This window comes from Tamandua tetradactyla, chromosome 3, assembly GCF_023851605.1.
Source record: "Tamandua tetradactyla isolate mTamTet1 chromosome 3, mTamTet1.pri, whole genome shotgun sequence".
Lineage (NCBI taxonomy): Eukaryota > Metazoa > Chordata > Mammalia > Pilosa > Myrmecophagidae > Tamandua > Tamandua tetradactyla.
The window spans coordinates 40799168-40825036 of NC_135329.1; the positions used below are offsets into that span (position 1 = coordinate 40799168).

At 37.1% G+C, this 25869-nt stretch overlaps 1 protein-coding gene across 1 annotated transcript in view; it reads right to left on the bottom strand.

Annotated features, from left to right (window-relative positions):
• Positions 1-25869, bottom strand: part of DLGAP2 (DLG associated protein 2) — a 1049558-nt gene that overhangs the window by 35139 nt on the left and 988550 nt on the right. The window lies entirely within an intron of this gene.

Below are 25869 nucleotides of genomic sequence, written 5' to 3' on the forward strand. Positions count from 1 at the left end.
ATTATTTTATATGCTGTGCAATGGGGGAGGGGGTCACATTTCATTCTTTTCCATGTGGATGTCCCATCGTTGCACTCTCATTGTTGAACTTGTTTTGCTTTTCTTTTTTTTTGGAATGCATGGGCGGGGAATCGAACTCTGTCTCCTCATGGCAGGCCAGGATGCTACCCCTGCCTGCCCTAAGCATGATTTTTTAAAACCCTAAAGATCCAGTGAGAGGAACATGATTCAGTGATGGTTCAACAGGACAGAGTGCAGCCGTACCATAATTTTTATAAAGGTCCTAGTGTCGTGGAAAACTACTCACTTGATGATGCTAAGTTAAGACACAAGCAGGATACTAAATTATATAGAAACAGAGACGCAATATATTTGTAAAGAAAGCCCGTGTATATAAAAAGGTTTAGAAGAGCCTAAAAACGGTCATGGTGGGTATCTTTGAGTGGCAATATGGGTGATTATTCGTTCTTTTACTCATCTGCATTAAAAAAAAATGTCTATTTTTTTAATAAACATTACATTTATAATGGAGAACATACAATATTAAAAAAAATCTCTCCCCTTACTACACACTATTGAGTGTAAATTGTAGGAAATAAATTGAATTGAGACACTAGGGGTTATAAATCTATCTTAAGTGCAAATCACCTCCACTGTGGCTCACTACCAGCCATTCCTCCCTCCCCCACCCCCAGTTTACCAAGCTGGTGTTGCACGTAAGAGTTTTACACACATTGTCTTAAAAGGCTTCCAGTGATTAGATTAAGCATCACTCATTGCAGAAGACACTCCCCTGGGCTGATTACAAATGGAATCAGCTGTGGATGCAGCTGACATGATCATGATTTAATTCTATGAAATGTCCTCATCGCAACAGACAGGCCAGCACTTGCCCAACCAGACAAACTGGTACCACCGCTTGGCTAAATTGACACATGAACCTGACCATGACAGCATGTCAGGATGTTCTGAGTTTTAAGGTATAAAAATTGCACATGAAAACTTATGAAGTGGATGTATTTTCAAAAAGATGCACTGGAAATAAAAGCCAAGGGACAGCAACTCAAAAAGGAAGATGACAAACCCTTCAGCAACGTGAGTAGAAGCACAAAATGAAAAATTGGACTTTGAAATTTTGTCTACAAAACAGAAACATCTAAAATCTCTTTTTTCCCCCTGAAAGACATTTTTCCCTAATATCAATGAACCTCTAAACAAATTATTGAATATTTTTACATGTAAGGCACTGTTTGACGAGATTCAGAGGCGGATGAGATGTTTCCCAACCTCACAATGTTTGCAAACTATATGAAGCTTTAAACGCTGTATAAATAAGTTCTCTTAAGTGAAGACTGTTTTCCAGTAGAAATGTTGGCATTCTCCTGGACCAGTGAGCTATGGTCTTTCTTTCTCATTCTATCTCTTCTCCAACATCTCTAGTCGAGGTCACTTCCATTAGAATTTGTTCCCTACTTACTAGCTTGCTTTCCTTTCTGCCTGAATTCTTGCCATTGGCTAGAGTGATTTGAATATCTGTATCCATGACTTTTCCTGTCCTTTGTTTTTGAGGCTGCTAAAATATTTGTTTAAAAAGACCTTTATCTCCATCCTATTTCAGTAAATCACAAATTCATTCACATTCTGAAACTTGTACTTCTCCAGAATTGCTTTGCTTCTGAAATTTTTATCCTACAATGCTACTCTCTTTTGATCTCAACCTTTTAATTCTTTTTCTCTCTCCCATGTCTTTACTCTCACTAAAATTCAGAGACCACCAGACTCTTTGTTCTGTTGGATTTTCCTTTCGTACGTATGCACCATCGATGTTTTAACCATTAAACATTCAATTGAACCCTCTCCTCTGACAAACTTCCACCATGGACCGATAGAACTTGCTACAGATTAGGCACTTGGGAGTTTGCTGAATGCTGAACATGTCCCGCCATCGTCTCCTGTTCTCAGGCTGCCACAAACTGCTGGAGAAAGCTGCATAACCACACTGACTGGCCCTGATACAAGTCTACGATTTCCAACCTCAGCTGGGTCCTCAAAACTGTTTAGCAATCCACTCACTCATCCTTAGTTGGCCCTGTCTGCCTTTCCCCACAGCAGCTGTTTCCAATTTGTATCACTGTTCAGCGTCCCACCCACACCACACTCATCCCCTTTTACTCATAGCTGAAAATCTGGCCTTCTTTTAAGAGGAACAACAGGGGCCTCGGGCGTGAATGCTGTCAACCGCCCTCAGGTGCTCTGCCACTCCTCCTGGCTTCCTGACCCTCTCTTTGGAGGAAACAGTATAACAAGGTGGTTGGGGACACAAACTCCGAAGCCAGGCAGCGTGTGTCTGTAACCCCAGCTCTACCTCTTACTAGCTCTATGGTATTCAGCAATTACCACTTTCTTTGATCTTGCAGTGCTTCAGTTTGCTCATCTGTAAAACGGGGATAGAATAGGACCTACCTCATGATTTGTTTTGAAAATTGAATGCATTTAAATGTGTATGGTCCCTACCTACATGCAAACTATTATGATTTACTGTCCTTCTTTGTCTGTGTGCCATATCTGATGCCATCATCTATCCCTTTCTCTCCCAGGAACCCACTCATTCTGTTAGCCCTTCTCTGTCCTTGAACTTCAGTCTTTTTATGCTTTTTCCATCCTCGACCTAAAAATTTGTTCCAGACCCACTCATCCTGTAAAAAGTCTTGCCTGGAAATGCTCTGTCTCCCCTCAAGTTTTCAATTTCTCTTCTCCCTTTTGCATTACCAAACTCAAAAGTTAAATCTGCCTTTATTGTTTCCACTTTCTCACCTCCTGTATTCTTAACTCATTGCTCTATCACTCGACTGATGGTCACTTCCTAATTACCTCATCCAAAGTCCCTTGTTCAAGACTTCTGCCTGAGCCTGTCTTTCGGCATTTGACTTTGATGACTGGCATTTCTTTCTTGAAAATTGTCCTTCTGTATTTATTATTTGATAATTTTCTTCTGTTTCTCCAACTTCTATGACATGTCTTCATTCCCACATGTTTATTTACTACCTTTTTCAATGACTCCCATATTATTTACCCCCAGTTTTGTCTAAAGCTCCACGTTCTATTATCAGCAGAGACATATTTTATTGTGTGAACTGCAGTTTTTCCAACTGCAGCACATCACTCTCTCTCTCTCTCTTTTTTTTTTTTTTTAACTTTTTTATTGTATGACATAACACAGATACAAAGCAAAGAAAGAAAAAAAAGGAATATTTTTCAAAGCACTCTTCAACAAGTAGTTGACAGGACAGATTCCAGATCGCTCTCTCTTTTAATTACCTTGTGTAACAGCATCCCCTTTGAACTAATTGTCTACATTAGGAGCACTGGATTTTGCTCAGGTTTCTGGGTCTCTCTCTCTCCCCATAGCCAATGTATTTCCAGGTTTTATCAATGATATCTGTGAATTAAGCCTTAGTGCAGGTCCTCAGCAATCTTCTTGGTTGTTGCAGACACACTGAAATGGTTATCCTGTGTCCAGTCTTTTCCTGCTCTAAGTCATCCTCATACAACTGCCACAGTGATTTTACCAAAACTGTATCATAAAGTTGTGTAGGTCTCTCCCTGATCATACCTACCTAGGCCTTTGTGCCTATCTCTCTTGTAGAATTTCTTTTTTTTTCAGCGTGCTTATACTATTGTGCTGCAGTCAGGCAGTATTGTGCTATCCATTTCTGAATTTTTACAGTCAGTCCTGTTGCACAATATGTATTCCTTTAGCACCAGTTGCTCAACCTGGACCCTATTTCTGTCTTCTGATAACCTGTTGTCATGGTCAGGCTCATGTGTCAACTTGGCCAAGTGGTGGTACCTGGTTGTCTGTTTGGGCAAATGCTGAAATGAGGACATTTCATAGAATTAAATCAGGATCACATCAGCTGCATCCACAGCTGATTCCATTTGTAATCTGCCAAGGGGTGTGTTTTTTGCAATGAGTGATGCTTAATCTAATCATTGGAAGCTTTTAAGGAAGATTCAGAAGATACAGGCTCTCTTTCTGCTCTGGCAAGCAAGCCTCTCCTGTGGAATTTGTCCAGACCCTCCATCGGAACTATCAGCTTCACAGCCTGCCCTGAAGATTTTGGACTCTGTGTTCCCCAGTTATGTGAGACACTTTTATATTTGTGAGTGTTTCCTGTTGATTCTGTTTCTCTAGAGAACCCTAACTAATACACCTGTGTTTTAACCTCAACGTTCACTCATTAATGTTAGTTCATATCAGTAAGACCATACAGTATTTGTGTTTTTGCTTCTGGCTAATTTCACTCAGCATAATGTCCTCAAGGTTCCCCCACACTGTTACATGCTTCATGCCTTCATTCTGTCTTACACCTGCGTAATATTCCATCGTATGTATATCCCACAGCTTATTTTGCCACACATCCAGTGATGGACATTTGGGCTATTTCCATCTCTTGGCAATCAGAAATAATGCTCTTGTAGCATTTCTTTTGTTGAGCAGTATTTCTTCCTAGACTCTGAGCCCTTTTAGTTTGTGGAAACATGCCCTATCTACGTGGTTATCCTCAGCACTCTGTACAGTGTGTAGAACACAGTTAGGACTGAATGAGTTTGTTGAAAAATGCAGTAACACATTATAATATGACCAACAGTTCTAGGAGCCATAGCGCTGTACCCCAATCACTGGGGGCTTGGAAATTTCAGAATAGGTGACTTGCTCCAAGAGATGTAAAATGTCTACCAAAGAAAAGCTGCCATTCCTTCAGATAGGATGTTTGTCCATAAAATATATACATTGGTTTGTACTTCTCAAATAATGAAGATAAAGGAAAATGACCTAAGCTATTTCAAAGCTTAATGAAAAATTTAAACATATTGTATAGGGTGAATTAAGAAGACACACTGGTAATTTCTGGTATGAATAAGATTCAAAGAGATGACAAGGTTAGTTTGGAAATAATTTTGAACACTTGGAAAGAGTTAAGCCATGACATACAGACCCTCTAGAAATTTTTAACTGGTTGGGAATATGCTGCTGGCCTAGGGTAGAAACAGTCTGTTACCTGTTCTTCAACTAGGTTCCGACTGAGGCTGACTGTGAAGAGAAATGAAGCTGCCTTAATGTTAAGAGCCGCTGAGCCAGAACATGGGTGGACTAGAGAGAGGGGGGAATAGCATGGGCTACAGAGACTGGAGTAAGAAATTGGGTGACTCATGATCCCATGGTATTCAACAATCTCAGCTGTTTATTTGAGGGTTGATATAGTTGGGCAGAGTTCCTCAACTTGGAGTCCAACAAATAGTCTATATTCAAAATCCAATCAATAGGTGTCTTCGGGAAGTAGAGCTCAAGCAAATAGTCTGGGGACAGGTTCCAGGCACAAATAGAAAAGGGCACAGGCAGGAGGGGGCAAAAAAGCAAGAGGCAAGTAAAAATGCTGGAGGTCAGGACAGAAGGGACGTCCCAGAGGGTGGGAATGGAGAATCAGGAGGCAACTCAACAGAAGAATGGACCACTTTCATTAGAAGCTTCCAGTGTGTTAAGTGACACTTTTAAAATTGAAAGTGTTATCAGGCCTGAGGCCCTGGACCCTAGATCTGATGCAGCCAGATCCACTGCAAGCCAAGGTTCCTGGGGAAGAAACCCACTAGGGAGCCCGACAGTGATGTCTGAGAAGCTGCAGCCTGGGTCTGGGTAACGATTTAAGTTCAAGCTCCCTCAGAATGGGGGTGGGAGGGAGTGGGTGGGGGAGAAGAGAGCTGGGTGAGCGGGTAAGATGCTCTATTTTAAAAGGATGCTGACCTACAGTAGTGAGATTTCTTCCAGCTTTAGGGTCAACTTGAGCTTTCATGAAGGGTGTTAAGGGATCTGCTTAGAAAAGGCTGGAAAAATGAGGCCACATGACAACTGACTCCTATGCTTAGGTTTATATATAAAGTATACTTAAAGTATATATTGAGAACTGCAGTAATTTTTCCAACTTTAATCCTATTCTCTCAGATTTCGATTTGAGAGGAACAGAGGTACCAGTAGAAAATGTGCAGGAGACTGAGTCTGGCTCTAATTCCGCAGTTCCGGCATTTCTCCCTTAAGTGACGGCTCTCTGACAAGCTCTCTGCGTGGGCTGTGGTCACAGGTAAACGAGGCGAAGTCCTTCCCTTTCAGGATCTCAAGTTGGTGAATCTTAATTTCCTAATTAAATAATCCTGTAGTGCTAGTCAGTAGTTCTCAACAGGGGATGATTTTGTTTCTCCCCCCATCCTCATGGGGGGACTTTTGGCAATATCTGGAGACACTTTTGATTGTCACAACTGGAGGAGGGGGTGCTACTGGCATCTAGAGGGCAGAGGCTGCTGCTGGACACACCAGACAGGACAGAGGTTCACAAGCAAGAATTATCAGGCCCAAAATGTTACTAGTGCCCAGGTGGATAAACCCACGTCAGCAAAGTCATTTCCTTTTAGGGGGAAGGACTCATTTGTCCCTCTGTGAGATGAAGGGCTTCTATCGCTTCTATCAAGGGATACATGCTTGTGATCAGATCATTCTGTGAAATGATTTGTAATTTGATTTCGTTTGGTTTTTAGCTTCAACGATTCCCCATTCTTTCTAAACTGGCCTAAGACTTCCTGGGTTAGAGTGCTTGGATCTCTTCATGACAGCAGTGGCACATTAAAAAACCCACTTTTTATTAAGCGTTTCTCAATAGTATTTCATATGGCAAGGGTATTAAGTGCCACATACACACATACATAATATAAATGGCTGGATAAAAATGTGAAGAAAGCTTATTGATTAAAGAGTTTTTCATATGGCAACAATAGAAATTAGGTGGTTGTTTTCATGCTAACCTATTTGGCATGGTTCGTTTACTGAAAGGAGAGTCTTTATTCCTTAATGATAGATCTTCAGAGTTTTCCTGATCTACCAGAAAGTGAGTGTAGTCAGCCACTGTGCTATGGAATGTAACTGTGAATAGGAGCTTTTGATAACACCTCAGATTGCAAGTTTATTCTGTTTGGTTCTCTTAAGCAGAAATATTGATTCCACAGAAATTTCATGCTCCACCAACAGTAGTAGTGATAAAGAAAAGCATCAGAGAAATACAGGCATGTAAATTAAAAAAGTATGTCTATCTTAATATAGTTATATTTATCTTACAATGTTTAGATATTTAGGAAGGTGAAAATACAAATGAAAAATTTATTGCATTTTCCCTGCTATGTTCATGTCACCAGCAACCAATGAGACATATGCAGGCGTCCTAAGGACACGTCATAGGCAAGCATGATGGAAACAGTAAGATGTCAAGTAAAGACTTTCCCCGAAAATTTAAACAAATGCACTTACAAAATCTATTCCCAGTTTGTCCCATTAACTATTTCGTAGTTATTCTCAAACATTTCTTTTTCACAGCTGTTCGAAATTACAGATATTATCAAATGTATTTAGCACAATTTAAAGTCTGAAAATTTGACAAAGTAACTAAAACTTCTTTCCTGTGTGGAATACCATGAAAAAAAAATCACAGCATGTGTTGTGATTTATCTTATCACAGGAGATCTAAGATCACAGCTTCTCACCTTATAATATGTTTGCTGAAAGGTGATAATTTGAATTTTTAAATTGATTTCCTTGTAAAAATATAGTTGAACAATATTATTTCTTAATAAATTAATTAGAAAGGTCATTCATCATTCATCCCTAGCATACCTGAAGAAGAATTTGTTTCACTCAAGCTGAGAAGGGCAGAAACATAACGATTTTTCCTGGAGGATAGGAGAAATAGTTCATGCTGTTTTGAATTCTGTGTTCACATGCCAGCAAACCTGTCATTTGAACCATTAAAATGGAAGCATGGCTTGATGCAATTAGTCACACTGGTCAGAGTGACAGAGATGCCACAATATTGGTGGAACCAATTTCACAGGGGCACAAAAATTATTATTGATTGGTTTTGGCAAAAAGTTATGATAAGAAATTTTCTGGGAGAGTAATGTTTTTCACCATGCCAACAAATCTTAACTGTGGAATTCTTTATTTAGGTTACTATAGTCTCCTAATAAATACTTTAGGAAATAAATTCAAATAAATTTTTTAATGTTTAAAAAAATTAACCGGCATTAAAAATGATATAATCATTAATTTTCACTGTAAAACCATATAACGTGTCATTATTGAGGCTGTTACTATGATTACTTTAAAGACTATAGCTCTCTTCATATTTGAAGAGACTGAAGACAGCCTGGAGTTTTTCACATGCTGAGTACAAATGTAAACTACCTTTCAAGCGCCATTTATTACTATAGTATTATAAGATCCATTGACTTTAATAAACATTTATCTCAAACCTAACATCCTGACTCCATTATGCTCAGAATCAAATTGAAGAGATGGACATAAAAACTAAGATATGCATAGGGTCTAGGAAAGCCTGAAAAGAGAATGATTGGGGAGTTGAAGGAAGGTTTCCCGGAGAAGAATGAGCTTGAGCTGAGACTTCAAGGATGAACAGCAGCTGGCCATGGGTAAGGGGTGAGTGAGAAAGTGCAAGCAGAGAAACAGCCTGTTTGCAGAATCAAAGCATTAGATATATTGAAATAACTACAAGTAGATTCACGGGCTGAAATATCAAGTTCTTGACTCTGGAAATATGCTAATGGCTGGAATATTTAGTATCAGCAGATAATCGATAAAAAAATATTCTTAGATTGAAAAGATACTCTCAAATTTGATTTGATTTTTTTCCCAGTGGCTTGGAGGCTCTCATTTGGGGGGCTGAGTTGACTAGCTACTTTAGTTTCCTGGGATATAGCCTCACAGTTTCTTTCCTTTACAAGTGTCATAGAATTTTACTCAAATTACTCACCTCCAAGAAAAACTAGCAAATGGCCATTGTGCTGATCTCTCTTCCCCCAAAATGGACAAAAGTGCTTTAATGTTAGAACTCTTGCTTTGATATGCTTTAACATTTTTGTTTCTTTGACCTAATATTGCAGTTATTTATCTTCTTGAACAATGATGTTTATTGTTTGCTATATTAAATTCACTGCAGTCGAGCTGCAACTCCAGAATTGCAGGACTCACTGAAATCCAGGACTGTCAGACCAAACCTAAACTATCATAACAGGACACTTGTATATCCCGTCCATCAAAATCTTCAGAAAGGGAAATTCCACACATTTCCATTCTGGTTATATTAGACTGAAACAAAATCTTCCTTGCTTCAGACATAAAATGATGTAATTGTGTGATCTTAGAGAAATTATCTTCTCTCAGTTTCAGTTCCTTCATCTGTAAAAGGGAGATACTCATAATCTCTACCCTAGCTATCGCTATGAGGATTGGAATTAATATATATGAAGGGCAGGCAGTAGCAGGTGCTCAGTGAAGGTGGCGTATACCTGGGCAATTACATAAAACCATTCATTTTCTCCATCCTCAGTGAACAGAAAGAATAAAAACTATCAGCAACCATGAACTTGATGCCATTCTTTCATTTCTTTGGAGATTGTTATTCAGTTATCGTGTGTGTATTTATATATAGTTATGAGAAAGAAAACTTACTGTATACACATTCACATAGGAGATTGTTATCCAGTTATCATATGTATATATATACATATATAGTTATGAGAAAGAAAATTTACTGTATATGCATTCACATAGGAAACACCCCCACAAATATAAAATATAACTACAATTCTTTGAGCATTCTCTATATGCCAGGCACTGTGCTGGGCACTTTAGATGCCTTATAGCTTATGTAAGTTCTGGAGTAACTTTGTGAGGGAGGAGTTATTTGTATTTCCATTTTGCAGATGTGAACATTGAGGTCTGGAGAGGGTAAAGTATTTTCCTGAGGTCATACTCAGAACTGGGTTTCTGTTGCCTCTCCAGTTGTCAATTATAATGTTTCCTTTGCTCTCTCTCTCTCTGATCATTTACATAGCTCAAACTTATTTCTCATATCTGGATTCAATTTTATTTTCCTTTAAAAGAGGAGACCCTCAATACTGTACAGCAGCATTGAAATTGTGGCTCATTGCAGGATTAAATTTGAGAATCACATACCATTTTTATAAGATCTTCCTCTTAATTATACTACCTGCATGTTTAAAAAAAATTGAAATACTTTGGTGGCAGAAGAAATTTTAAGAATTATGCCTCATCACTACAGGGTTCAAAATTTTTAAAGGGATTACTAACTAATAGGCTTAAGAGGGACTAAGAGGAATTTAATTGCAATGATATTTCAATTCCTTAAATGACAGAAAACCAATGAAAATTATTTCTTCGGAAAAGGCCTTCTAATATTTGCTTCTTCCCCTGAAAACATATTTCCCTCATTTAAAGGAAAGGTAATATGGGACCCAATGATTTACCAAATAGATTGTATGTATTTCTACATTGTAATGCTGTGCACCTCAGGTCCTTTTCAGAAGCACCATAACATGGAGTATTTCTTTCTTCTAACCAGTTAGCATTAGGGTAAAGCACATATGCTTATTTTACTGTGAATAATAACATTTTCATGTGAACTCTTCATTCTTTGTTTTATCTGAATAATGGAGATGTGTAATCACTACCCCTTTTCAGCACAGTGATTAACCATCTGAATATAGAAATGGCAGGAGACAACACATCATCGCTTTTTCACAATTGATTCGTGGCACATGCAGCTGTGAAGAGGCTCGTGCTGTGGTGAATTGAGAAAGAAGCAGAACTCGCAATCAAAGATTAATAGATCTTTGTTGGTGCTAGAATGTTAATAGGGAAATGCTCTTGAATGGATATGAAAAGGATTTCTATTTATACAAAGTTTTCTTGGAAGTAGCTAACCTTTGATGAACACTTCCTAATGCCGATCACTGCGTTAGTTTTGAAATGGATCACTTCCTTTAATCATCTCACAATCCCATGAAGCACCAACAGGTTAAGTAATGTTTTCACTGTCTTGCATAGAGGGAACAGATAATTTGAATCTCTTCAGTTTTGCTGCTGAAGTTTACACTATTAATCACAGTATTGTGGTGACTTCTATGCGTCTGTGACACTTAGAAAAAGCCACGACACCCATTCAGAGGAAATGCCCATGATATCATCTCAGAACTTTAGATTCTCTCGGAGACATTTGGAAGTTTAGCTAAAGGGCCGGGGGGAAGTTTGGATTAGTATTTGAAGGTTTCTCAACTGCAGGATCAGAGGCAGCAAAATCTTGAAGGTGAGAAATATGTGTACTCGGATTTTGCTTGAAATTTTTATTTTGAAAAACTTTCAAACTTACAGGATAGTTATAAAAAGAACACAACCCCAAATCCTGAAGATATGATGATGTACCAGTCTTTAACACTTTGCCACATTTTCCATATCATTCTATCTATCTATCTATTTATCTATCTATCTATCCATTTTCTGAAGATTTAAGTGTAGGTTGTATATACCATGCTCCTCAAACAATTAATATTGCTGTGTACATTTCCTAAGAATAAGGATATTCATTTATATAACACTTTAAGTGCACTTATCAAGGTCAAGAAATTTAACATTGATATAAAGCTTATAATCTATGTTCCAATTTTTTCACACACCCTAATAATGTCCCATTGAGCCTTTTTTCCTCCATTGCTAAATGCCATCCAGGATCATGTGTTGCATTTACTTGTCATTGTCTCCTCAGTTCCTCTTCTTGTTTTTCATTTTGTTTTAATTGTGGGAACATATATACAATAAATTTTCCTGCCACAAGCACTCTCAAGCATTCCATTCAATGGGATTAATCACATTCACAATATTGTAGTACCTTCACCACCTTCCATTACTAAAACTTTCCCTCTCCCTAAGCAGAAATTCTACATTCATTATGCATTAAATCCCCATTCCCCTTGCCCCCCTACCCTAGCAACCTGTACTCTAATTTTTGTCTCTATAAGCTTGCATACTCCCTGATTTTTTTTGTGTGTGATTACCATGGGGCTTAAATTTAACATTCTAATCTAAGACAATCTCATTTGTTTGATACCAACTTCACTTCAATAGTACACATAAATCAGATTCCTAAACCCTTCTGTCCCCCTACCTTTATGTAGTTCTTGTCACAAATTTCATATTGATACATTACGGGTCCAAAGCCAATGATTTATTACTCCATTTTATGCATTTGCCTTTTTAAATACTGTAGGAACTAAAAAGTGGAGTAATAAACCAAAAATGCAATAGCATTGGCATTTCTATTTGCTCATGTCATTATCCTCACCAGAGATCTTTATTTCTTCATGTGGCTTCAATCTATTGTTTATTGTCCTTCCATTTAGACCTACAGAACACTCTTAAGCATCTTGGTAGTGCCAGTCTAGTGGTGAAAAGGCCCTCAACTTTTGTTTATCTCGGAATGTCTCAACCTCTTGCTCATTTTTGGAAGACGGTTTTGCTGAATATGGAATCCTTGGTTGGCAATTTTTTGCTGTCAGCACTTTAAATATGTCATCCCACTTCCTTCCTGCCTCCATAGATTCTGATGAGGAACTGGAGCTTAATATTGAGGCTTCCTTGTATGTGGCACGTTGCTTCTCCTTGTGGCTCTCAGAATTCTATCTTTGATGATCGACAGTTTGATTACAGTATGATGCTATGAGGATCTATTTAGGTTTATACTGTTTGGAGTTCATTGAATGTCTTGAATGTGTATTTTCATGTTTTTTTTTTAATAATATTTGGGAGTTTTCAGTCATTATTTCTTTAAATATTCTCTCTGCCCCTTTCTGTCTTTCTTCACTTTTTTGCAACTCCCACAGTGCATATATTGGTGTGCTTCATGGTGTCCCATGGGTTACTCAGGCTCTGTTCACTTTTCTTCATTTTTTCCTGTTTATGCTCCTTAGGCAGGATGATTTCTCTTGACTTATCTTTCTTCTCTGAACTCCCATTTGCTGTTGAACCCTCTAAGGAACTGTAAATTTCTGTTACTCTTGTTTTCAGATCTGTTGGGTTTCTTTTTATAATTTCCATTTCTCTATTGATACTCTGTTTGTGTATCTGTTGTTTTCCTGATATCCTTTAGTTCTTTTTTCATGATTTCTTTTAGCTATCTGAGCATATTTAAGAATATCTGAGGCCTGTTCCTCCTCATTGATGATTTAAAATGCTTTAGTCTCCTTAGCATGGACCACTGCTTCCTGTTTGAGTCTTTCTAGCCTTTTGTTGAAACCTGGATATTTTGATATTTTAATGTATTAATCCTAGAATTTAGACTCTGACTTGTCTGTTCCTTAAGCATGTATACAGCCGGTATTATAACAATACTTTCCTTGATTGCAAGTCTTTGCAGATTGACCTGTGCAGGTACTCTCCTTCTGGGCTTATTCATATAATGAATTAAGAGAATAAGTCCAAGATCAAAGATTAGAGGGCTCCTTGGTTCTTTCTGTGCAAGTGTCTTGTCATGGGCATGTACGTGTTGTCCCATGAATTCCCCCATTTACTTGGTTCTGAGATGTTCCCCCTTCCCTGAGAACCAGTTTCCTTATAATCTTGTGTACTGCACTGTGTGTCATACAGTCAGTAATCCCTTGCCCTAAAAGCGTGACTTAACTGCTCTCTCACAGCATCCTATAAGAAGGCTCTGTGAGCTGCCTTCTTTGTGCAGGGCAAGTTCTGGTATGCCAAATTCCTCAGTCTACCACCACAGATATTGGGCCAGACATACATGTACTAGCATGTGTTTTAGTGATTTATTCCTTGATTTAATACTTTCCTTGTTCCTGTAATCCTTTAACTCTTCTGGAGCTTTAAGAAACTTGTTTCTGTGAATTCTTGCTGGTTGTTTAAAGCTTTTGTGTGGATTCAGAGACTTGAAGTGTTTCAATACTCCATTTTGAGTAGGACAGGGGTGTTGGGATATGTTTAAGCTTCTGAAAATATTTATCACTTGTCCATGTGATTTGCTTTATTAACGGTCCCATAGTAAATTCAATACATGAATTTAATAGAAATGAATAGCTAATACATAATGTTCTGAGAATAATAAATTTTATAAGAGTTAAAGAAAGAGATTTAGAAAATACACATAGAAACTTCCAGTCACCCAGACACTAAACTTAATTCTTATATATTAATATAGAAGTCAATGGGGATTTGAATTTCAAGACATGGGCAGGCACTGACTACACATTTGAGTATACCTCTTGTCACTGCCATTTACGATGGACCCATATGCATATATTTTAGTTTCCTTGGCTGCTTGAGCAAACGCCATGGAACGGGCTGGCTTAAACAATGGGAATTTAATGGCTCAAGGTTTCAAATTTAGGAAAAAGTCCAAACCAAGGCATCATTAAAGCAATGCTTTCTCTCTGAAGCCTGTGGGGTTCTGGCCTGGCTGCTGGCAATCCTCAGTCTTCAGCTTCTTACATGGCAAGGCACATGGTGGCATCGCCTGGTCTCCTCCTCCTTGTCTAGGTTCTGTTGATGTTCAGCTTCTGGCTACTCCCTCTGTGGTTTTCTATCTTTCAGTCTGAGTTTCATCCCATTTATAAAAGACTCCAGCAATACGAATAAAACATCCTGGGACACACCTTAACAGAAGTAAATGTGTCAAAAGGTCCTACCTACTTTCCTGTTTGCAATGGGTTCACATCCACAGGAAGGGTTTGGGTTTAAGAGTATGTTTCTCTGGGGTACGTACATCTCCAAGCCATCACAGCATATAGTATAATCCCTTCTGTGTTTTTAATGGGATAGTTTTATAGTAGAACAATAAATGACTTTTATATCCTGGTTTATTGAATATTTTAGATTTTTCTAATTAAAAAAATTAAGTGTAGTTGTCAACCCTGGGTAAATTAAAACTGCAGAACACAAAATAATTTGGATTAGAAAATAACATTGAGGCATGATTTTTGAAAAAGTATAAATATATCAATATATTTATTCATTCATTAATCCATTCTTTTGACAAACATTTATCAAGTATTTACAGTCTCATAGGGTTAGAATTGTATATTCCTAAATAGCTCAGTACATTTAGAATTAGAAGCTGGGAAACAATAGTAAAGAAATAATTAAAACTGATCATTTGATCTTGTTAATTCACTGCCACAGATTAAAATCAACAATTAAATAAATCATTTTACACATTCAAGAAAAACATTCAATTATTAAATTGGATAGTCTGGGTGATAATAATTGTCTTAATTCTGTGTATATGAATACATAATTAGAATATTAGAAATTATTAAAGTTAACTTTTAGTTGTAGGCTGTGTTATCTATTATTTTTTATGTGTATGTTAGCAAGCATGAGATAAACTTAACATTTAAAAATTTAATTTAGCAAAATGATTTTAGTGAACTATGTATATTTTCAGAAAGCAGTTGAATCAAAGACAGATTTCTAAGTAACTACATAAGACTAATTTAAATATAGCAATAAAATATGTTTTGAAGTAAAAAGAATGGAATGACTAATATCTTAAGGTTTCTGAAGACCTAACCACTCCCTTTAATAAAAATTTGAGTTCAGGCACAGATATCCTTTTGGTTTTAAAAGCCTCCCAAATAAATAATACTATGAAAGTCCTTGGTTATTTTTACATGGCTTCTTATACAGAGAAAAAATGTGTTCCACAAGAGAGAGATGAAAGCATTCTTATGTTTTCTAATTGAATTAATGAATTAATTTGCATGTTGCTGGTTTTTCTGGGATCAGATAAATCAGTGAGAATCATCCTGAAAATAAAGGCAGGGGTGGTGATGGGGGCATGATGGGGGTGAGGGAAAGAAGCAGCTCTGAAAGTTACCTTCTCATACATTATACATTGTGGTCAACATAAAGACTTTGAGTCATCAAGAAGAGGTTAGTTATACTATGCAAGATGGAAGGAACCAAGTATATAATGAATTTTAGAAAGATGTCTACTAAAATTGCCTTACACTTAAAGTGTTGATGCTCATTTGTGGTTAGTTCTTCCCCATTAAAACTGAATAAATAAGGCATTACTTAAGAGGCATGTGAAAATTTTGCTTTCCCAGCTATATTTGGGATTGCATTAATCTTGTTTGGAAACACTTTCTAAAGAAATTGCTCAAAGTCCTGGCTTCAAAAGGAATATTAGATGGAAAGATGACCCCTGTGATGGTGGTGGCCTTATTCCACTGAAGCTTTGTCTAAAAATTAATAAATTAATGTATTTATCTTGATTATATCAGAAAGGCTACATTCTAGAATGGCACTGTGTAATAGTATAGCCACTAGCCAAATTTAAATAGTCTAAAATTAAATATAATTAGAAACTCAATTTCTCCTTAGCGCTAGTTATATTTCAACTTCTCAATAGCTACACGTAGCGAGTGGCTAGTGTACTGTGCAGCACAGATATGAAACATTTCTATCATTGCAGAATTCTATTTGACAGTGCTGTTCTAGAACGTGTTTGGTACAGAAAATATATATACATAGCTACATATCCATTCAATATATGATAAAACATATATCCATTCAATATATGACATAAAGCAAATAAAATTAATATAAGGACTTCCCTTTAGATCTTCAAAGCGTTGGGTTAGCAAATCTATTGAACGAGAATTTGGAGCACCACATTCTCTTTGAAATAAGTTAATTTGTATAAGATGAAATAAACTGTTCCCCAGTCTACACTTGTACATTACTTTGAGTAATCTCAAATGTGAATACATCATTACTTTAAATATGTGCATAATTATCAATCTACACCTGGAATGCTGGACACGGTTTCTGAATTCAATCCTTGGAGTCATTTGCAAGCCAAAAAGGAAATTTAAAAATTAGCATTCTATCATATAAAGCACAAATACACAATCAAGATAAAATATATTTTGAATGGCAAGCATCACCATTTTATTTGAATGCAACAACCACACTTAAATTCATTGCACTCTCTTAATTAGAACTCCAAGGATAACAGCATAAAAGGAATTACAGTAATCAAGCCCATGAATGTCAAATGAGAGTCTGTATATTGGAGAAACCAAAACTTTGAAGGCAAAAGATTCTGCACAAAAGATTAGAGCTATTTTGACATTTTAATTAATGTTGGTCTCAAAACATAAGCGTAAATCAAACAGGACACAGAAATCACATCCCCCAGGTGTGAACACAATAGTTTCTTCAAAGTTATGAGAAATAAGTTTGGGGAAACACAGATCAGTTAGTGATGAAGACATTATTTTGAATGTGTTAATTAGCAAGAAATTATAGTCTTAACAGCATTTAACATCTTGTAGACAGTGAAATAAAGAGATGACAGCTGTTTCACTGTTCAAGACACTTCCTATTTTCATTTTATATATTTAAAAATCACATTATACATGGATTTTCTGAAGAAAGACTGCAAATTGAATAAACTTTTAAAGATGTGAGGAGTCAAATAAGTTTTGAAGTATAGAATTTGAATGTTCAAAGGGCTAGGCAACAAAGCAAAATGATTATCAATAAAAGCCAGCTCATTAACAATGATGGCACATATTTATTTGATGATCATTAGATGACAAGGTTAAAAAATATAAATATATCAGTGATACAGTTTACTTTGCTCCCAAATTAATTTTTACTGGTTCTTTAACAATATTAAGCTTTAAACTTAGATGAAAGGTATTTTTTTTAAAAGAATGGTTTTTAAAATTAATAAGTTGACAGGCCAATAACTATGATGCAATTAGGTGGCTACTGGGTGACTTTGATTCATCTGTTCTTTGAGAAGTTGCAAATTGTATAGCAGATTGCACTTGTCACATGTCTTTACAATCAAAGTGTATATTTGTGTATTTATTTTCACTTTAGGCATTTAATTATGAATGGAGTCTATATTAAAGTTGTACCAGAATTATACTTTTATTATCAAAATTGAGAGAAGGGCAATTCCCTAGGTAGTTTCATTTGATGATGAATAATTGATTTTTATGCATGCATATGGCAAACAATGAGTTCACAGATGCTAACCTACATGAATAAATATATCTAATGTTTCTAATGTCTACTTCAGGAAAAGAAAGTGATCTTTCATAATAAAACTAATAAAATGGCAAAACAAATGCTATTTGCAGGGGTAAAGATAATACATAGTTCTGTGTTATTGATACTTATTAGTGAATTCTTACATCTTCAATACTGTCTACTTCTCCATAGAGTTTGATAAGAAAGATGGAAGGCCCTCAAACCTAAATATGAGTATATAGTCATAATCCCATAATCCCAAGATAGAAAAGAAAATAAAGTTATTGATCCCTCAAAACATATACCATGCATTTTGAATTGCTTTCTGTGCATGTTTATTTGACAGTGTGCAGTCAAATATCAAATGCCACTTGTTCCAATAAATCAGTGCTTCTCAGATCAGAGTACTTTCTGTGAACTTTCAGTGCCTACCTGAGTCAATAAACATCATTGATTTAGCTAGCAGAGTGTACACAACACCTGTTGCCAGAAAGACTGCAGCCACCACAGAGGGGCGAGAATCTGGTGTGACGGTGTTCTGGCCATGAGATTTAGAAGACCTGGACCTAGTCCTGCCACCACCTTTATGAACCATTTGAACTTAGGCAGCCCTCTCAAACTGTCTGTAACAGGGGGATGGATAATTGCTTTCTTACACAAAACTCACAGGCCTAGCTCAGAGAACAAATATTATGCAAATACAGAGTGCTGCCATTATTAGCATTATCTGTTAAGTCTGTTTTGTTTCAGTAATTGAAATATAGGCTTCAAATTCCCCATTTGCAATGGCACCCTGAAACTTAAGAGTTTCTAACAAAATGGAAAAAAAAAAGTTCACCCCAGCTCTCTGTAGTCTCTGGGAAATTTTGCCCCTTACTGGCTTGAGTCAAATGGCATATTGATAGAAATGTTTAGTACAGCCTTGAGATGAGAACATTGAATAGATGATACATAGACAAAAGTGGCAATTTACTGTGCTTTTCAGAAACTGTTCATAATATTTTGGATTGCCAGCTGGCTCCCATTACTGTGTTCCATCTTACATGCTATTTTTTATTAAAAAAAAAAAATTGTCCCTAACTTTAGGAGGCAGAAAAAAAATGCAAATTTTGGAATTAACTACAAAGAAATTATACAATAAGTCCACGAAAAGAATTGATTCATTAATTTACACATCCAAAAATGTTTATGGATCGCCTACAGCATGCTAGGCCATTGACGTTACATAAAATGTTTTATTCTCTAGCTCTTCTCCGCTGTCCTCTAAACTCAGAAAAATCGTTTACAAAATGAAAGCCATCTGCAAGTTGGCAATAGTTCTAACATATTCAGAGAGAGAGGAAAAAAATTCCTTTTTATTTATTCACTTATTCTTTTTTTCATTTAAAAATGGAACAAAATTTATTGAATTTCTATTATAATTATTGTAGGCATGGGGGATTCAGCAGTGAGAAAAACCCTCCCTCTCATGCTGCTTCTGTCCTGGTGGTGGCGGGGGCGGGAGGGAGATACACAGTAAACAAAATAAATTATTAAAACATGTGTTATAAAATGTTTGACATGATGATTCCAGAGATGGACTCCAAGCGTAATTTCATTAAAACAAACCCCATTGCAACGAAATTATCTAAACTTGAGAATGTTGATGAAGTGTGGACTTTGGGCCTTCTACATGATGCCTGATAAATGCAGGTGGGTGAAGGATGCCCTGATGGAGAAGTAGATTGGTGAACGATGGTGCATACTTATAAACGAAGGCTGTGCTGCTGCAAAAAGGAACAACGTCGTGAGGCATGCACCAATGTGAATGAACATGCAGGACATTTGCTGAGACAAAATAAGCCAGAAACAAAAAAAACAACAATGGTGTGGTCACCTTTAGAAAATGCTTATAAGAAAACGGGGGCCTAGAGTGTAAGCTTTTAGAGCAGACACAGTAAGTCCGGAGTGGTGATTGTTATTTCTGGATTTTGAGAGGCTGTTTTTTTATATATAACCTGGTATTTACAGATAAGAAGGAAGCCAAACAGGTTGGCGTTAAAGTAATTCAGAACATAGGGGTAAGGAAGACAGTGTCTATATTTTAGAACCAAATATACTCTTTGAGAACAATGGAAGAAAGGTTTATTTGATCTGGAACAGAAATTTTCTGTGGTACATATCTAATTCAACCTATCCGTATAGCTCATTTGAACAACTGACACAGCACAGAGTGAGAAAGAGGTCCTTCTTTTTTTTTTTTTGCACAGGCAGGCACCGGGAATCAAACATGGGTGTCCAGTATGGCAGGTGAAAAGAGAAAGAGGTTCTTTAATCCTGTATAGATTATTGTAATGCCTGGAAACATCCTAGAGTATATTAACCAGATAATCAAAAAGTATTGGCAAAGCCCCCTGAGGGAGGGGAGAAAGACAATGGAACTATTAAACCTTACTATCAGGGAACCCCCCGATACTGTATCAAACTTTAGGGACACCCAAATCAATAGGCCATGCCTTCAATCCTGAGGTTTACTCTTGTGAAGCTTACGTAGGTAGCATAGAAGCTTAGACTACATATAGGCATGCCTAAGAGTTACTTCTGAGGGACCTCTGTGGTTGCTCAGATGTGGCCTCACTCTCTCTAAACCCAACTCTGCAAGTGAAATCACTGCCCCCCGCTCCCCCCACATAGGGCATGACATCCAGGGGTGAAAGTCTCCCTAGTGATGTGGGAGATGACTCCCAGGGATGAGTCCAGCCCTGACACCATGGGCTCAACAATTCCATCCTGACCAAAAGGGGGAAAAGAAGTGTATCTAATAAGGTGTCAGTAGCAGAGAGAGTTCAAATAGAGTTGAGAGGCTACTGTGGAGGTTGCTCTTATGCAAGCTTCAGGTAGACCTTGCCACCTATCATAACCTGCCAACCCCTAACCAGGATCATTCCACCCAATCCTAAAGGACACCTAGGGCAATTTATAAGATTTCACAAAGGTTCCAGGCACTGAGTAATTTGCCAGAAACCTACAACCTCCAGATGGCTCCCTGGTCCAGATCAGTCCTGAAACCTAGCCCAGCCTCTCCAGAACATCAGATAGTTCCATCTCCCTACCCCATATTAGTGACAGACACTTCCAATATCAACAATTGAGAATTGCCACAGCCCACACAACTCCAAAGAGAGGTATGGGAAGATAAAAGGAGATGGTGGAATTATACATAGAAGATAGAACTTAACAAATCAATATGAATGCTGAACCATTAAATGGATATCTCTTTTAGCCTCCAGTATTTTAGAGCAGCTAGAAGTAACAACCTAAAATTGTGAAATTGTAACCCATGTCAAAGTCTGAAATATGTTCTACAACTAATTGTGGTGCTGTGCTTGGAAATTTATAGCTTTTTTGTATATATGTTATCGTTCACAAAAAAAGAAGGAAAAAAAATCAATTGTGATGATAAAAATGTATTTAAGCCCTCTAGCCTCCTATGTTCTGGAGCAGCTAGAAGGAAAAATCTGAGAGGATCGTATGGTAGCCCATGACAAACTCTGGGATCTATCCTGTAACCACTTTTTGAAAAGTGCTTAGAAAACTAGTGGTTTTTTTTTTTTATCTTTGCTTTGTATATATGTTATACTATACAATAAAAAAAAGTTAAAAACAAACAAACAAACAAACCCCATTCTACTTTTCTGCCTAAACCAATGGTATAACTTAATATTCAATTAGCCCCAGGTTAATGGAATTACTAAGAGAAAAGAAAGAAACAATCTCTAAATTCCATATCTGCACATTAATGAATGTTTGGCTAGGAAAAAAGCAAACAATTCTGAAAAGAAAAGGGAGGGAGTTATTAGGAAAATGGGGCTTGAAAAATCACTTGGCATTTTGGGTCTACAAAGTGGGATCATGCTTTGCCTGGTTTTTTGGTTTAGTTTAGTTTTGTTTTTTTTACATCGGCAGGGACCAGGAGCCCGGGTCTCTGGCATGGCAGGCGAGGACTCTGCCACTGAGCCACTGCTGCCGCCATGGCCTGGGTTTTACATGCAGCTCTTCTTTTAATGCTAGTACAAAGTTTAAGTGCTTATAAATGTCTGTCCAGAAGTTTAAATAGTAGATTGCTTTGAGGCATTCATGCATAGAAGACCATAACTTGCCTTTTTTTTTTCACCTTTCAAATTTACTCTTATGAGCACAAATCCAGATACAGAGTAAAAGCTGAACCTTTTCTGTAGCCTGGCAATTGTCTTATAAATCAGATATCTTCCCATATTATTTCCAAATTATTCCTTCTCATCTTATTACTCATAGCAGGCTACATTTTTTCCTTGATTATTCTCTAGCATGATACAGTGAAGGGAGAGAATGGAGCCAAATGCTTAAGCAGCTAGAGACCAGAGAAGTATCCCAAGGTGGAGGGGGAATGGCCATGGCAGATCATTTCTAAGAGGTAATGGGTTTCCCACCACCAAGTGTGGTGGCTACCTCTCCTGCTACCACTTTCTGGAAGGGCAGCCTGAGGTTGAAGCTTCCTCCTCTACATTGTACCCCAAGGGTTTCACACTCTCTCAGATGATGAAATTTAGGCCTCACTGATAACTAGGGACGCTGTTTTCCCTGATCATGTGCTTGAACCATAGCTGAAAGGTGCTCTATGCATGAAGTCAAAGATTCTGACTTCCAAATAGGATTGCTAATGTTGACACAGTCAATAACATCATTATTTCTGTTTGTCTGAGGAGTGTCCAATGAAGACACATCATACAGAATATGAAGGGTTCTCAGATTTTCAGCCATGTACTCATATTCTAGACTCCTCTTGCTTTAACCTTAGCCCTTCTGCTAAGGGACAGAAGTTGCCGAGTGAAAAGAATGGTTTCTGAATATTTGCAAAGAATCTGTTAATCCTTTATCTTCAAAACTTGGACCCTGGACTGTAAGTCTGAGAAAGTGAATGCATTTCTCTACTAGTACTACTCCAAAAAATAATCTCCAAGGGATCCCAAAATTATGCTGAGAGGGGATTTTCTTGGTCATGAATACTGGAGAAATACATTTTCAGGATTAGTAATGTGTCCAATATCTATACTTGTACCAGTACCTCTGCTTCTGATATTCTGAACTCCTGCTTTGGTCCTCCAACTGTGATGGACGCAGATAGAGGTTCCCTAAGTGTCTTTTGAAAAGTAAACTGTGTAACTGCCTCTTGAATAACCCAAAATGCCAAAGTAATTCATTTTTCATAAGAATCATTTGCCAGATATCATAAACGTTTTGGAATATCCTCACAAAAACATTCAAACCTCTGTGTTCAAAAAAGGACAAGGGGAAATAATTCCTGTGAATAGTCAAAATCTAAAATCCAAGTTCATGCTGTAAAATGTTTAGAAGAGACAAAAATTTTGACCATTTTATGAATCAGAGAACAATTTGTAGTAATTCAACATTAACTAGGAGAAGGGATTGCTGATAATTGATAAGTATTTGTACAGAAGTTAACTGAATGTAATGATTAATTTATGTGTGTGTATCTATGTCTGGAGCTTATGAATCTATTTCAAATTTTGCTTCCTTTCATTTTATGTAGCATCTCTTCAGTATGTTACAGACATGAAGCACTAAATAAATATTTGTGGATTTGATTGAATTGGGTACTTGATAGAATGGTAGTGAAGTAATGACCTCCTATACACCAGTAAAGCATTGAAGAATATACCAAGTCCCTGTTAAAGGAATAAATAAAGTATTTACAGATAATTTACAGAATGGGAAATGTAAATTAGTGCCACATTTGCAGCATGGGATTTTTCTCCAGGAATTAAATGAACTTACAGTTGTTGATGTCAAGAATTATCATTTAGTTGCCTCAGCTAACGAAGTTTTTTTAAACTTTTTTTATTGTATAGAATAATATATATGCAAAGCAAAGAAATAAAAAAGCACTAGTTTTCTAAGCACTCTTCAAAAAGTGGTTACAGGATAGATCCCAGAGTTTGTCATGGGCTACTATACGATCCTCTCAGATTTTTCCTTCTAGCTGCTCCAGAATATTGGAGGCTAGAGGGCTTAAATACTTTTTCATCATCACAATTGACTATTTTTTCCTTCTTTTTTTGTGAACAATAACATATATACAAAAGAGCTATAAATTTCCAAGCACAGCACCACAATTAGTTGTAGAACATATTTCAGACTTTGACATGGGTTACAATTTCACAATTTTAGGTTGTTACTTCTAGCTGTTCTAAAATACTGGAGACTAAAAGAGATATCCATTTGATGATTTAGCATTCATATTCATTTTTTAAGTCCTATCTTCTATGTATAATTTCATCATCACCTTTTCTGTTTCCCCTCTCTTTGGGGTTGTGTGGGATGTGGCAATTCTCAATTTTTGATATTGGAAGTGCCCCACTAATATGGGGTAGGAAGATGGAACTATCTGATGTTCTGGAGAGGCTGGGCTAGGTTTCAGGACTTATCTGGACCCGGGAGCCATCTGGAGGTTGTAGGTTTCTGGAAAATTACTCTAGTGCTTGGAACCCTTGTGGAATGTTAAATTTATTGCCCTAGGTCTTCTTTAAGATTGACTGGAATGGTCCTGATTGGGGGTTGTCAGGTTATGATAGGTAGCAAGGTCTGCCTGAAGCTTGCATTAGAACAACCTTCAGAGTAGCCTCTTGACTCTGTTTGAACTCTCTCTTCCACTGATACTTTATTAATTACACTTCTTTCCCCCCATTTGGTCAGGATGGAATTGTTGATCCCACAGTGCCAGGTCTGGATTCATCCCTGGGAGTTATCTCCCACGTCTCCAGGGAGACCTTCACCCCTAGATGTCATGTCCCATGTAGAAGAGAAGGCAATGATTTCACTTGCAGAGTCTGGCTCAGAGAGACTGAGGCCACATCTGAGCAACAACAGAGGTCCTCCAGAAGTAACTCTTAGGCATGCCTATAGGTAGTCTAAGCTTCTAAGCTAATGAATTTTTATCTTACTTGTACTCATGGTAATATTTTTTTTTCATGATAACATTTTATATGATCAGTCAATTCATTCTTCCTATTTCTTTTCTCCTTGGTTTCCAAAAAATAATTAAGGGATAAACAAAGGCATAAATAACCCACATGATGGCTCAGGAATGCACAAACAAAAACAAAAACCACAACTCCCCACCATCCGTCCACTGGAATTTTTGAAGCTTTTTCATTACTTGTATTTAAAATTACAGAATGCTCCTCTATCTGAATTGCTCTATTATGATGAAATATAAATACAATGTAATGACATATTTTAAAAAGGAATGCTTTGCACACCTGCATATGTATTTCCCTTCTGTATAACTGATTTTTAATTACATTTTACTGCCACCTTCTGTGTCACTTGAAAATTACCAATGGATATACAAATTTGACAACCTGAGTCCCTAAAACCATATAACAAGTTCACTGTATATGTCTAGCAGTCTACATTTCTGGTGTCTGAAATGGGGTTAGAGTAAATCTCAAAGTTATCAATAACAATCAATTTCTTGCTTTAGTTTTGGGAACAAATAATGGCCTAAACAAATTCTGTTTTAGCCTAATACCACTACTGAAAATGAATTATGAATCAGTGTCATTAACTAAAGTGTTGGGTTTTGAATAGTTCTGGTAGTTTTGTAAAGGTAAAAGGAAGTTGGTGATATTTTCCTCAGTTAAAAATATTGTTGAGAAATATATTCAGTTTCATGCCATCTTGAAATTTGGGGAAAGGCAGTTCACTCAAGTTCATTTACTTATCTGAATAATTCTTGTCTTTCCAGAGAATGAATGAATGAAAATGATGTTGAAAGCATTCTGTGGTATGCTGTAAGAGAGAGCTCCCTTATTAGCAGATCAGGGCCAAGCCAACCTCAGATTTTAGGGCATGCCATC